Source organism: Equus caballus, chromosome 17, assembly GCF_041296265.1.
Source record: "Equus caballus isolate H_3958 breed thoroughbred chromosome 17, TB-T2T, whole genome shotgun sequence".
Classification (NCBI taxonomy): domain Eukaryota; kingdom Metazoa; phylum Chordata; class Mammalia; order Perissodactyla; family Equidae; genus Equus; species Equus caballus.
In genome coordinates this window covers 89,885,988-89,899,524 of record NC_091700.1, presented here as the reverse complement: position 1 = coordinate 89,899,524, position 13,537 = coordinate 89,885,988, and the positions used below count along the sequence as shown (strand labels likewise).

The 13,537-nt window shown below is 38.4% G+C and overlaps 1 protein-coding gene across 8 annotated transcripts in view; it reads right to left on the bottom strand.

Moving 5' to 3' along the window:
* Positions 1-13,537, bottom strand: part of PCCA (propionyl-CoA carboxylase subunit alpha) — a 416,667-nt gene that overhangs the window by 58,222 nt on the left and 344,908 nt on the right. The window lies entirely within an intron of this gene.

The following is a 13,537-nucleotide window of genomic DNA, read 5'->3' as shown; positions in this document are numbered from 1 at the left end:
AACATGTATTCCATAAACTAATCCCCTTAAATATTAGCTAGCTTTTCTTACACTCTAATTGATAGGAAAGGCTCTAAATCAAATATATCAAATTGCAATTTTAATCTGTTTTTAATATCTAGAACAATTACTTGGATAAATGTTACCTTCTGAAGAAAAGAACACCCCCTCCCCCCCACCAAATATGAAAGTAACTCACATGGGGAAGCAGGGGGGACTGAACCTGGAGTATTCCAGCCCGTTAGTGGCTGGGCCCTAAGCCCACAAGCTGCTCTCCACCCGGTAGTCAGGAATAATAAGTGCAAAGGGCCACTGGAAGACCTAAATCCCAGCCACCTAGACGCCAGTGTGAAGGAAGCCAAGGTTGACACCTGGGTTTAAATCCTATAGCTGCCCCTCTGACAAATCGCTTATTTCTGTAAATTTACAACAGAGGCGTTACCTCATCTGTAAAATGGGGGTTCTGCTGATGATCTCAAATCGCTGTGAGGACTAAATGAGGTGACAAATGAAAAGCGCCGGGTGCATTGCAGGCACTCAGGGAGCATTGCGTCCTTGGCCACCCTTTTAAAGACCAGTTTACTGAGCAGCTGAGACAGGACAGGAGTGGTGCTCACTCTAGGACATGGTACACTCTAAGGGTGATGGTTAGGACTTAACACACTAATTATTTCCCTCCCCTTAAATTAGGCAGGTATTTCAAACAAGGGCACTTGGCAGTTTCACGTGCCCCTGATGTTTGGTAATTACCTAGGGTAATTAGCACCGATACCTTAGTAATTACCTTAGCTGTCCCCCACAATCTTGGGAATTTACACCATACAAAACATATGCCGGCTTGGGAAAGCTACCTCTCAGAAATATGCACCTGAGACACTACTATTTGACTCCCACATGCCTTGCCAGGCATCCTGCCACATACTTCCCACACACAGAGGGAAAGTGCTACAAAATATTAAAGAGTTACGCTAGCTGGAAAAGAACAGGAAAATACTTCTTTGCAAATGCCATTGTGAGGTGGTGCTTGTAACATACTCTATTTGATACATCTCACCAGGAAGATCACAGGACTTTTACAAAATTGAGGACCAGATGAAGAGCAGCAGCTTCTGGGATAAGGCATTAACTATACACTCTCTCTGTTGACTCAAGACGTGAGGGTCTCTGGTAACAATAACAGTACAGCTATTCCAGTGGTAAAAAGGATCCACATGAACAGAGTGCAATTACACAAACTAGAACTTCTAACTTTCACGAATGGCTATCTGTGGCACATCTGGTTTATGATCCAATATGAGGAAGACTAGGAAAGAGTAACCCTTACACACTCCCACAAAGCCAATAGTTAAACACATTCCTAAAGCAAATCAAGCATGAGGCTACCTAAAGGTTGTTGTTATCTTCTCTGCAAAAGGCATTTGAGTAGGTCAGGATGTGTATAATACACCGGGAAGTATCACATCTGTTCTAGAGACTTTATCTCTAGAACATTAGACTTATTACCGAAATAGGAAAGAAGACTCTGAAACCCCAACTATTATATGTAGTCTAGGCCAGTTGTTTTCAAGGCAATTTCAAGGCGATTTTGCCCCCTCCTCACCTCCAGAGCCATTTGGCAATGTTTGTTGACAATTCTGGTTGTTATATCTGAGGAGGTGCTCTAGCATCTAGTGAGTAGAGGCCAGGGATGCTGCTAAACATTCTATAAAGCACAGAATAGTTTCCTACAACAGAGAATTATCCAGTTCAAAATGTCAATACTGCAAGGTTGAGAAACCCCATTCTAGGCCAAAAATAAAAATTATCACTGTCCTGTGGGTGTAGGATTTGAAATCAATCAGACTAAATCTAAACCACTATGCAGTTGATAAGTAAACCTAAAAGATACAGTTGATGATACTATAAATGTAATTATACTTTCGGTCTTATCATGTCCTTCCCTGATTAAAAAAAGTTACGTATTATGAACATATACACTAATCTACCAATTAGTTCAAATAATCAAATGCTTGTCCCATCCAGTCATAATAAGAAATATTCAGAACATTGTTCCTAGGCTTGACTCCTAACACCATTAATATAATGTGTTTCTTGGTAACCTTTTCCTAAACTAGATACTAATCACATATCAAGTGTCAAAATATATTCCAAATCCTACTCCTGGTATATTTTAAACTATTTCTACAAATGTAGATCCCTACGTCTCACCTCAAACCTGGGAAATCAGCTTCGCTGGGAATGGAGCCCGGGGATTTGCACTTTTAGCAAGTTTCCAGGTGATTCTTACACAAACTCAGGTTTGAGAACCACTGTCAGACCTTGCTTCTATGAGAAAAGATGCCATTTCCACATCGTTCGCATCATGAGTTAAATAGCAACAGTCAAATAATTTACAGGCACGCAAGATGAGCAATCTATAGTACCACACCACAGTAGCCTTAAATGGCCCACTGCAAAGAATAACCCTCAACGTGAGGCTGCTGCAGGAAAGAAGGTCCATAAACGCCATCATAAAATCAGAACCACTGTCCTACATCAGAAGTGTTTTGCCTTTCAAACACAAGGCACTGAGTCTTCCCTGGTCAAGGCTGTTCCTGGGGAACTTCATTACTCTTCAAGGAAGCAGATGTTCTTAAGTATCTTGCTACCACAAGGTACAGGTTTAAATACATGTGTTACATTTAGCACTCAGTGATAAATAATATGTTAACTACCTCAGGAGGTTATAACCGTGGATGGACAAAAATTAGACTCTCCAAATAAAAGAGAAATATTTTCCTTCCAAATTTCTCTGTAGACTGCACACCAAGTGTGATTTCAGTGGAGATTACAATTTCGGATTTTAGCATGTCTCCAAGAAAGCAAGAAAAAGGAGAAAAAAGTGTGAGGCAAAATGAAGCAAACAGAGGTATTAAATATTTTCAGGGGCAATAGTAATAGTTGAGTTCCTTTATGCCAAGTGCCTCCTGTTTTCAGGCATTTTACAAACATTTTCTTATTCAATCCACACCACTTCCATAAAAGTAGATCTTTTCCTGATAAGAAAATTGAGGAACAGAAAGGTTAAGTAACTTGTTCAAGTTCACAAAGCTAGCAAGTGAGAGATTTGAGATTCAAACGTGGGGGAGGGAGGAATCAAGCTTTATTTAGCATTTCTTCCTCTTCCACCGCCCGCCCCAATATTCCCTAGCATTCTAGTAATGGTTTATGAAATTTCTTGCAAACATATAACTCAATAATTTCAAATATTTTAAATTGACAACATTTCAAAGAGTGTCATGTGTCTAATTTTTACAACTAACTCTAAGGTGCTGTATGGCTTGTTTATCTTAGGAATTGAATCAAATTGAATAAGCATTCTAAAACCCTAAAGCATCATACAAATATAAGGCATTATGTTATTCATTAAAATTAATTTTATTTTGAGGATCTCTGGCAGATGGTAGCAGGATTTTGAGATACTCCGAAATAATTAGAGACACCCTAGGATACTGTGAAATCATGATTGACGTTACACTAAATTGGTTCCAATAGCCACCTATAATATAAATGATTTGGACAATAGATAACGTAATTTTTAAATGATGATATTAGAGAGGCTAGGAGCCTCCCTACTAGATGTGGCTATTTTCCAGGGGTCCCTTCTGGGCCTGTCCTCTCCTTCTTCACTGTCCCCTTGGGCAATGTCACCTACTTCTGGCCTTCAGATCTCACTTCTACATGTCCACGAAGCACCAACTTACATCCTCACCCGTAATCATTTTCCTGATCTCCAGACTAGAAATTTTCCTCACATCATAGATGTCTCTCTGGCATTTCAAACTTAAAACAATCAAAAACCCAACTCATTATCTTTTCCACCTTTTCTCCGGTGTAACTCTTCTCTTCTTGATTTTCTCCCTCAGTTATCTGCATCAGTTATCAGATCTAGGAACCTCAGGCTCATTTCAAGTCTGCATAGAACATGTAACTGGACACTGAGTCCTCAAGAGGAGGCTCTCCAATGTTCCCTCTTTTTCATTTGCCTGCTCCCACAAGTTCTCTTTAAAATCAAATCAAAACATACCTCAGATTCTCCTCTTTCAAAATCCTTCAAAGTCTAGAGAATAAAGCCCAATCTCCTTAGCATGGTCTTGCAACGTCTAGTTCCTGCAATTCTAGTTTCACCTCCCATTCAGATCTTGGGCACGTATCTACCACCCTCAGCAGCCAACCTGCTCCTTCCTTAAACACCTGGGCACCCTCATGCCTTCGTACCTTCATTCATTTTATTCCATTTGCTTTCTGTGCCATCATCACAGAGTGCAGTTCCTGAACATGCTGTCTCAGGGCCTTTGCAGATGCTGTTCCCCTCCATCTGAAATGTCTTCCTGCTTGCGATCTCTATTCATCCTTCAAGTCTTAGCATGAGCTGTCCATATTCACTGGAGAGCTTTTCACAATTCCTCCAGTGCCTCTTCCCAAGCCCCAGAACACCTCCACTGCATACAAACCTCTATTATCACTCTCACCACACTAATATTGCTATATCCTTAGTTGACAGGGGGCTCACTGCTGGCAGGGAGACCTTCTTCCACTGAATCAGCGGAACTCAATGTCTACCACGTAACAGGTGATGACTGACTAGTAGGACTACCATTAAGTGCTAGGCTTCGTGCGCACTAACAAACACAACGTCTAATAAGACAGGGACAGACTCTTAATCCGAGAGCGACGCCCTATGGCTATACTTTATCTACCGATATATACAGCTTTTGCATCAGAAAAAGAAAAAAGTAAAGCTAAAAGATCTACAATTTTCTCTGCCACCACATCAGCCTGTGCATAACCATCTTGGCACTTTCCACGTACTCATGGTACCGGCTGGTCTGTGTTTACCTGCAGCCAGGGTTTACTTAAGGGCAGAGACCCAGACACATTCATCTAGCACACTTCATAGCATGCAGTGGAACAGGCAGTCCGCGATTTCTTAAAAGTTTTGTTCAAAATGCTTCACACAATAGGATATTAATAATTGCACTTTCAAATTATATACAGCAAGCCAATTTCAAAAGACGAGAAACAGAAAGTAAACTTAGTTATATTCCAAAAATTTGTTCTTAGGTTGGTCACATGGTATACAGATCACATGTTACCACAAAATGATGTTCAACATTAGGATTGCATTTCACAGTCCATTTCGTAAAACCTTATTTTACCCACATTTTGGCTGAAATTTTGAGTTTTTGAGGAAAAGCCAAGATGGAATGCTACAGATTTATTTTTTCTTAGCATTGTAAAATGTATCTAAAATCTTTCACAAAATATGTCTGTTCTATGGCCATCATCTGCTTTCTATGGCTGGATAGGAAAAAGGCAGCAATAGGCAGAGCTTGACCCCCACCAGTGGGGACGGAGCCCTGCGTGTATGGGGTGGAAGTGGCCATCAGAGGAAGGCGCTGGGGTTCTATGCCAGACATTGCCCATGACCCCTCTTATCCCTATCCAAGGGAATCGGGACCAGTGAAGCTTGGGTTAGGTGTGCAAGTCTCAAGTAGCAATTGAGCAAGATGCCCTGCCAAGGGATGAACACAAGTGTGAAGCCTAAACCGGCAAGACTCAGGGTGGCTGCAAAGGTAGGCTGCGACATGGACTAGCGCACAAGAAATGCCAATATGCCATCATGTCACTCCTGAGACCCCACTGATATAGAGAAAGGGTCGGGATACAGAAGGGAGAAAAAGGCAAATGGAGACTAGAGATGAGTCAGACCTGTAAACAGAGGGACTGCTTATCTATTTATAAGGTAGAGAAGACTGAAGAAGTTCTCTGGAAGTTTATTTTTGGAAGATAATAATAACCAAAAATGCACGATATCATTTACTTCTCAAAAGAGTACTGATAAAGAAAAACAATAACAAACCTAGTTCTTTTCATTTTCCAATTATTTGGATTTCAAACAAATGGAGGCATACTCTATTAAAATTCAATGTCCATAAGTGAGTTTTCAGAAGGAGTAGAACTTTTTGATGATGTTTATACATCTCTAAATATGAATGATGCAGATTGTGGGTCCTATGATATCAGATGACAGATACAGCCCAAGCTTCAGCTCGTGCTAATTAAACGAATCAATTAAGAGACTACAGTTGCGACTGTGTAGCTGCTGTTCTATAGCAGCAATAACAACCCCACGGGGAGGTCTTTTACTACATTAAAATGCTGTCCTCCACAACTCCATCTGATATTATTAGAAACAGTTATTTGTGTCTTGCTGTCATATTAGTAGCAAAGGCAAATTATGGAAATATGCAGACCAGAATGGTCCCAGTATGAGACCAGGTTGGGTTTTCAGCCTCCAAGGGAACAATTGCTGAAATTCCAAAGTTCCCCAAAGTTCTTTAATGGAACTGATAAATCTATCAGCACAGCATCCATTTAGAAGCTAGGTAAGGGTCACATATTTACATACTTTCCTGCTAAGCTGATACAATTCAACTAGATGAATTATCATATTAAGTTTACCCTCCTGAGTTAAACTGATGGAGTTCAAAATTGTTTTCGATGGTTGTCATTAATCGCTGTTACTTCATAAATGCTTACTTTGAAATCTAATTGCGCCAGTGTATCAAGGGTCACATTAATAGCATTCTTAATGGTAAATCTTTGTAAAACATGTTTATTCTACTGATATTATCACTCAAGCTTTCAAGGCTAATAAGAAATAAAGTATATTTATTATCAATAAAAACTTAATTTAAAATGTATAATTTGAGATTTAAATTAGCTTTAAGAACTTTAGCATGATATGGTTTCATTAAGATCTCTGGCTAAGCTTCAAAGACATATAATTTGATAGTTCCTCAAGAGTCTTTGGGTAAATGCCAACAACACAGCTATGAAGAAGCTGTTCAATATAGTCAAGGCTTATTTTCTCTTTTGGGCAATATGCATTGTTTTTACAAGAAAAAAAAATCAGTCTTACTGAGATATGTTTGCCTTAATATTATAGTACCTTAAAAATAATGGTACTTTATAAATTAAATACAAACAATGATTGCAATACAAAAATGTGGAATAAAATGGTAACTTCTACATTCTTAAATTACAAAATATTCATCCTTATTGTGAAGCAGCTTCCAAGAAAGGAATTCAGGTTAAGTAAAACACTAGCCCTCTTTTGTTTCTTTGTGAGCTTATATTATCTGATATACACAAACTCAGTTTCACCAAAAACATGCAAACAAAACAAACAAAACCCAGACAACCTACAATTTGAAAAGGCACAGATACCCTGGAAAAATTCTGGGATATGCAGCTTACCAACTAAGTGTATATTAAGAACTAAATGTTTGTGTCCCCTCAAAATTCATATGTGAAGCCCTACCCACCGATATGATGATATTTTGAGGTGGAGCCTTTGGGAGGTAATTCGGTTTGATGAGGTTATGAGTGGGGCCCTCATGATAGAATTAGTATCCTTACTAAGAGGAAGAGAGACCAGAGCACTCGCTCTCTGCCATGTGAGGATATAGCTATAAGGTGGCTGCCCACAAGCCAGGAGGAGGGCCCTCACCAGGAATCAAATCTGCTGGCACCTTGATTTTGAACTTCTCAGCTTCCAGAACTGTGAGAAACAAATGTCTCTTGTTTAAGCCACCCAGTCTGTGGTATTTTGTCATAGCAGCCCAAGCTGACGAAGAGAGCTGAACTGAGTAGTAACTGCAAAGGGCTCCCTCGATTATGCAGTAAAGCAATTTGTTTTTAAGGCACTTTGATGGTTAACAGCTTGATTTGAAAGTCAGAGAGACCTGGTTTTGCATCCTGGTTTTTAGCACAGACTAGTTATTGGCACAGAACAGTCATTTCACTTCTCTATGCTTACTTTTGTCTTCCGAAAATTAGGCATAACTTTCATCAGTGTTTCAGCGTGTTTGAGTAGGGGATACATGACACCACTCATATGGGTGGTGATAACAGGGTCAAAAATACTTGGAAAAACAAATGGCAGTGCTCAAGTCAGGTATTAATAAAGTACAGACCTAAGGAATAATGCTCTACTTATAAAATATATTTGCAGATAAACTGCCTGAGGAATTTTTTAATTTTTAAAACATGTCAAATATGCTTTCATGCCCATACAGAGTGTGTACTGTGTTGAATATTGTCATCCAAAAATTCACATCCACCTGGAACTTCAAATTGTGACCTTATTTAGAAATAGAGTCTTTGCAGATGTAATTAGTTAAGATGAGGTCTTACTTTATAAGGGTGGGTCCTAAATCCAATGACTGGTATCCTTGCATTTATGTGAATGAACATACACAGACAAGGAAGAAACCCACGTGAGGATGGAAGCAGAGACTGGCGTGATGCAGCTACAAGCCAAGGAATGCCTGCAGCCACCAGAAGCTAGGAGACAGGCAGAAACAGATTCTCTGTGAGAGTCACGAGAAGAAACCAACTCTGCCCACACCTCAATTTAAGACCTCCCAAACTACGAGAGTACAGATTTCTGTTGTTTTGAGCCACCTTGCCTGTTAATTTGCCATAATTTGTTGCAGCAGCCCTAGGAAATGAAGAGAGTCCTATATACTACATTTTAGGAACAATAATGAAATTGATAGATACTAAAGGTTAAAATGGGGATGTTCTGAATTTATATGTATACCCAATTCAAATATTCCTCTGGGTCACAGAGGTACAAATTTCATCTTTCAATGCCCCATTGTACTAATTTGGAAGATTATGCCTTTCATTATACAAAAACACTACCTGACAATTTCTAAATAACAGCAAAACAAAAAGGAGAGATCTTATGCTTAGATTGAAAGTTGATGAGCCAAAGGCTTTAAAATAGATCTTCTGAATCTCAAATCTGTAACTTATATATGAATCTGAATCTATATAAGTAGATAAGTGGTTCTATGAACAGAAGATAGTCCTTTACGTTCCAAGGATGTGTATTAGGATAAGCTATGTTATACACTAAAATCTCAGTCCACTGAAGGTTAGAGGTGGCAGTGCTCAGCTCCACTATTCACCCAGGGACCCACACTGATAGGGGCTCAACAACCAAACACAGAGCTTCCAGGGTGGACACAGTAGGGCCTGGAGAGCTCAAACCTGCTCTTGGCTATCTCTGACCAGAGGTGACATATATCACTATAAGGAGACAACTCTCCACAGGTCCCTCATATTCCTTCAATTCTTGTGAGCAAGGCACTGACTGTCCTTTGTTCTAGACTATTTTTCTCAGGATGTTTATATAGCAAACAGCCTTGGAAGATACAGTGTTTCCGTCCAGAGCAAAGTGCAGGCATGCTTACTGCCCCTTATAAAAGACTCGGGTTCACTAAGCTTAGGTCCCTCTCCCACCAGACAATCCATTGCATATGCAGCTGTCATCTTACCCTTTTCACATGCCCTACGGGAACTGGGGCTCATGGAATTGGTACAAAAATAATGATATTCTGGCTACTGTTATTGCTGTAATAAACCGTCCTTCATCTCCGACCCTAGAGTCTCTTCAGTGGACTAATGTGTAGTCTCAAATAGGGTAAAATCTCATACCCTCTGCAGTTCTTGACAATCAGTTCCATCCATAGGCCCTTGTTGGAACTAATCATATGGTCCCAACCTAACCCTTCTTGCCTTATTATTAAAAATCTAAATGACATAAATAGACTAAAATATACTTATGCAGTCTCAATCCATAGAAAGATGGGCAAAAGGCTTGAAGAGAGGTACTTCACAGAGGAGGAGACTCAATAGTCAACAAATGGAAATGGCCAATAAACACTGGAAAAGGTGTTCTACCTCATTAATAAGATAAGCTAATTAAAACCATAATGAGGTCACTATTCACACTGGCGAAAATTAAGAATTCTGATAATATCAGGTATTAGCGAAGATATGAAACAAAATAACTCATTCACTGCATATTCAATGCACATAAACTAACTCAAATCCTAACCCTAAAGAAATTATGGCACATGTGCAACCAGGATACAGGTACCCATGTACATAAATGCTTACAGCAGTGTTGAGAGTCACAGCAAAACGCTGGAAACCACTCAAGTATCCATGAGCAGTAGAGGTGGGTCTCACAAACAACACAGAGCAAAATAACCAAGTCACAGATGATTACAGAATACAATTCTATGTACTTCAAGTTTAAAACATGCAAAACTAAGACGTATAATATTTAGGAAGCAAATACGTGGAAAAATTATAAAGAAAGGCAAAGAGTGACAAAAATCAGGAAGAAGCTCTCCATGAAGGGGGAGAAAGGGTGACAGGATTGGGGAGGACCACAGAGTGAACTTCCAAAACAATGATAATACTATTATTTTTAAAAACTCTACAGGGAATATACGAGTCTTTGTTGTATCACTACTCTTACTAACTTACAAATATTTTGTAAATGTTATTTTATACATATTTTACAAAGATGTAAAGTCTATCTTTAACATTTATAGAATATTTAATATTTACATAATATAATATCTAACAAAACCAACTTTTTAAAATGTAATGAAATTTATTTTATTGAAAATGAAAATAAACATATTTTTTTGAAAGTTCAGAGTGAGTAAAAAATGAATGAAATTAATTACTTTTAAGTCTGGACCTTCTTTAAGTTGAAACAGTAACATTTTTTAACCTTACTGATACAACAAAACTACTTCTCAAAGTCTAAAATTAAACTCTTCTTCAAACATTGAAGGTCATGTTCTCAATATCAAAAAGAAAAAACAAAAAACAACTTGTATAGAAAATTCTACAAGGATTCTCACAAAGACAAATGTGTATGGAAGTCCCATCTGTGCCAGATGACATGCCATTGCTCTTCCTGACCTGCAAGTTTTGGAAACCACGTCTGCTTTAGACAATCTGGATTGATACAGCACATGCCAGCTAGAAATCAATCCATATCTGTGGTAACAGTCCCACTATCTCAAAACTTTCTTTCCCTCTTCCATACTGATCTATTATTGCTAATAATACACATAGAAAAACACATCATAACAAACTACATCGGCCATCCAAACTGCTGAGTTGTAGAATTTTATGGTAATTAGAAATTGCTCTAGAAATTGACTGTATAAATTTTCTGTATAAACTATATAAATAAAGGGGATACGGAGCCACTTTGGGATTTGTTAGCGAGTAATCAATCATTTATTTACTAGAGGAAGAGGGAAGTGTCAGCTACATAAAATTCTCCTTTCCTCTTGTCCTTTTTTTCAGGTGACTTTTTGTTGGTTGTTGAGGTATTTTTTTCCAGCGTGTTTTGGGTGCCTCAAGTGGATGAAAGGGAATAAAGTTAATGGGCATTTACTGATGGGATGAGCACTGGGCTGAGACCTGAGAAATCTGAGCACTCTTCTCAGCTCTCCCCACCAAACTAGAGGTGAAACCTTGGGTAAAACGAATTCTCTTTCCTGATGCATAGTTTCCTTACCTGAGGAAGACAGATTAGTTCATCTCCAAGGTCCCAAACAGTCTACTTTTCTTTTTCTCCATTTGTTTCTATATTTGCTTTCTTCACATTTCTTTTTCAAATCCAATACTTAGGTCCAACACTTGTGGATTTCATTCATTCATTCGACAAGTCTTCACTGACTGCCTACTATACACTAGGGCCCTGTTCTGAGTGCTGGGCAAAGAGTGGTGAACAAAACAGACAAAAAGCCCTATGCTCGTGGAACTTATTTCATTCAAGTGGGAAAGACAGACAATAAATAAATTTTAAAAAGTAAAATATATGGTATGTCATAGAAAAAGCATAAAGTGGGGGAAAGGGGAAATAAAACATTGGACACGGTGGTCAAAATTGTAAACGGTGTGACTAGGAAGCCTTCCCTAAGGAGACGGCTACTGTGTGAAGTCTTGGAAGTGAAGGAACCTCCTATGCAGATATCTACAGGCAGACAGTCCTAGCCGAGGAAAGCCAAATGGAAAGACCCTGAGGTGTGTGCCTGACATGTTTGAAGAAGGGTAACAAGGCCAACTAACTTGATATATCTTTTAAAAGGACCACTTTCACTGCTGTATTATTATTAATAGACGAGGGAGCTAGGGAGGACATGGGAAGGCTTTGGCTGCTGTAGTAATTCAGGCAAAAGATGACAAAGGCTTTGGTCAGGATGTGGGCAGTGGGAGTGGTAGAAGAAAGAGAGGAATCAAGGAAAATACAAGGTTTTAGCTCAAGTTGCCATTGTTTGAGATAGGAAAAATTACAGGAGAAACTTCATTTGCTTGGTTTTTTGCAGGTTGTGGCTATCAAGAGCTCAGTTTTCAATATATGAAGGTTGAGAAATCTATTAGAACCCAAGGAGAGTCATTAAGTAGCAGAGACAGTGTAAGTGCCCTTTCTAGCATGAGCACTGAGGTACAGAAATACCACCACATGATATAATTATAGGTAGCCATTAAAAAGAATGACACAGATGATTTGGAAAGATGTCCACAATTTATTGTTGCATGAAAAGACGCATAATTGTATTTCTGGAAGGATATACCTATTGTTAATAACTTAAATACCTCTCGGGGATGGGATGGCTACATATAACTATAATGGTTAATTTTATGTGTCAAATTGGCTAGGCCACAGTATCCAGATATTTGGCCAAACATTATTCTAGATGTTTCTATGAAGGCATTTTTTAGATGACATTAACATTTAAACTAGTAGACTTCGAGCAAAGCAGATTACCCGCCATAATGTGGGTGGACCTCATTCAACCAACTGAAGACAAAGGATTGATCTCTCAAGCAAGAAGGAATCTTGCAAGCACACTACTGTCTTTGAACTTGAACTGCAGTTCTTCCCTGGCCTACCCTGCAGATTTTGGACTTGCCTCCACAATGATGTGAACCAATTACTTAAAATCAATCAATCCCTCTCTCTCTCTCTGTATTTACATAAATAATACACACACACACATACACGCACACCCCTGTTGATTCCATTTCTTTGGAGAACCCCGACTAATGCAATTTCTTACAACATACATTTAAATAACATTTAAGTTTTTAAATTAAAAAAATAAGCATGTATACTTTTTTAATCAGAAAAATAAGAATAACTGCAAGTCAAAGGTACAACACTTAATATTTACATTATACTGGGCAAGTGCCCATATATATATATACTATACATGTACTTATTAATACGTAAACTCCATTACACCTCATAAATGCACATTATTAGTAGTATCCTTCCTCTCTCAATAGCTGCAAAATCACTACTCTTTTGATCCAAGCCACAAGCCTCTGTGATATTCTCAATAAACTCACAGAGCTAACAGAAATATCCAATGTGAAATACGCAATCTAAACAAGGTACCCAAAGGACATGAACAGGCATTTTACAAATTATAAATGATGCTTAGCAAATGAATACATGGAGAAATATTCAAACACAATAGCAATAAACAGGTAGGTATTAATTATAACAATAAAGTATCTTTGAAACAGTTAAATTATTTTGAAAATTATAACAGACTACTAATAATATGATAATTATAAACTTCTAAGCAAAAATAATAAC